At 36.5% G+C, this 2434-nt stretch overlaps 1 pseudogene; it reads right to left on the reverse strand.

Annotated features, from left to right (window-relative positions):
* Positions 1-337: 337 nt before the first annotated feature.
* LOC131413958 (olfactory receptor 2J3-like) lies at positions 338-1274 on the reverse strand (annotated as a pseudogene).
* Between the last annotated feature and the right edge of the window lie 1160 nt (positions 1275-2434).

Genomic DNA, 2434 nt, shown 5'->3' on the forward strand with positions numbered 1-2434 from the left:
ATTGTCCCTCTCTTTCTATAGATATTAATGCTCAGTTCATAAATTAGCATAATTTTAAAACACAGTGCCTAATTTATATGAGCACTAAATATGAAATTATTAAAGATTAAAGTGGTACAAATCAAAAAGGTTAACTCTAAATAATAAGTATGTAATTATAATGATGTTATTATTTTAATTATATAAATTTATTATATAATAAATTTTTTGTAATAAAATAACTCTTCCTCTATGTTTGGTGAGTTGTAGACCAAATAAGTCGCAAAGCAGTAGAGAAACAACCCTCCAAATGGATAAGACTCTCTGAACAAATATTTCAGTACAGGTGATCTTCCTGTCACATCTCCCACTCCCACCCCATTAATCTCTTTACTGTCCTTCTTACATCTTTGTTTCTGAGGGTGTAGATTAGAGGGTTGAGGTTAGGGGTGACAACAGTATAAAAGAGGGCAATGAATTTGCCTTGATCTTGAGAATGTCCCGATGGTGGCTGGAGATATGTGTACATGACAAGAATGAAAAAGAGGGCTACAACTATAAGATGGGCTCCACATGTCCCAAAGACTTTCTGAAGTCCCGCTGTTGACTGCATCCTCAGCACAGCCCGGGCAATGGAACCATATGAGCTGAGAATGAGAATAAGTGGCATGATCACAAAAATGGAGCTCATAACCATGAGGGTCAGCTCATTAGCATGGGTATCAATGCACGATAATCGCAGGAGCGCTGGAACTTCACAGAAGAAATGATCCACTTGGCGATGTCCACACAGTGGTACCCAGAAGGTAAAGGAGGAATGAAGGGCTGAGGTGGTAAACCCACTTACCCATGAAGCCACAGCCAACAGGTGGCAGAAACGAGGGTGCATGAGGACAGTGTAATGCAAGGGTCTACACACAGCTACATAACGGTCATAGGACATCACCACCAGCAGCATAACATTCAGTGGTTCCAAATGCAAGGACAAAGTAAAGTTGAATCATGCAACCAGCATAAGAGATGGTTTTCTCTGGTCCCCAGAGGTTGACCAGCAACTGAGGGATGGAGCTGGTGGTGTAGCAGAGATCCAGAAGAGAGAGGTTTGAGAGAAAGAAGTACATGGGAGTGTGGAGATGGGAGTCCAGGTATGACAAGATAATGATGAACAGGTTGCCTATCAATGTCATCAAGTAGAACACCAAGATAACCACAAAGAGAGCTACTTCCAAATGAGGCCAATTAGAAAATCCTAGTAGAACAAAGTAGCCTTCAGAACTTGCATTTTTTGCCTTCATCTTTCATTTTTTCCTGTACATGAAGAAAGAATCACATAAGCTCAAAGGCTGCCCACTTATTGTCCAACTCCTGCAAACAGATTGGGAAAAAAAGTCTATGTCATTTCAAACACTGCCTTTATGACAGTAGAATTTTTATAGCTTTTTTTTTATGTTTCATTCAGACATTTGTCCTGCTGTGGATACAATCAATAACGTCTCAAGCGAATAAGTTCTTTCTGTGCACCCTGAAGTTAACATTTGGATAAATGAAGACTAAAGATATTTCATAGCCAGAAGACAATTTTCATAAAAAATAATCTTTTCTCTTACAAGAAAACTTTAATTTTAGTCCCCTTTTCTGCACTTGCAGGCTATTTCCTACTTTGTGGTTACAAAGAAAGAAATATCTACAGTTAATAAACTTACATATAGATGGGAGTATACCATAAGATGAAAAACAATTCAGTAGTAACTTTAAAATATTAACAGTGGATAAAAAATAAACTTCCATTGAATATGATTATAGAAAGAACAAAATATTCTACTTTCTTTATGTATGCTGCCAGCTTATTTACAGACAAAAAGAACATACAAATGGAAATATAAACAAAGACACATGCGGGTGCACACAGACACCAACTAAAGAGTATTCTCAATGGTCCTGAGTAATTGAGAAGTGAAATAGATTGAGGAATTCAATGATGTAATGCTTCCAAACCTAAATAATTTGGAAGACAGAAAAAATTACAGACTTGAGGAAAACTGCAGAGAGGGAGCAACAAAGAAAGGAAGGGTGTTTGGAGGAGGAAAGAGGAGAGGAACTCTAATTTTGGTACTTGGAATTGAAAAGGTGTATATCACAGGGCTGTGAGACCCAGACAAAGAGGCTTAAAGATAGTTTCCACAAAATTTCATCTACTTTAGAACAATAGCTAAGACCTTATTTAAATTGAGTCATAATCTATAATTACTTCATATGTCTTCGGTTATCTGTAATTTGGAACAGAATTTCTGAATAGAAAATACACTAATTTTTAATACACAAAGATGTGTGAATATTGCATAGAATCCAAAGACAAGTTCATCTGGTGGTTGTTCTTTTGTAAAACATAAAATTAAGAAATTCAAGTGTATACTAATAGTTTGGTTTTTTACTCACTCATTTTCTACTGTGCATT

This window comes from Diceros bicornis, chromosome 14, assembly GCF_020826845.1.
Source record: "Diceros bicornis minor isolate mBicDic1 chromosome 14, mDicBic1.mat.cur, whole genome shotgun sequence".
Lineage (NCBI taxonomy): Eukaryota > Metazoa > Chordata > Mammalia > Perissodactyla > Rhinocerotidae > Diceros > Diceros bicornis.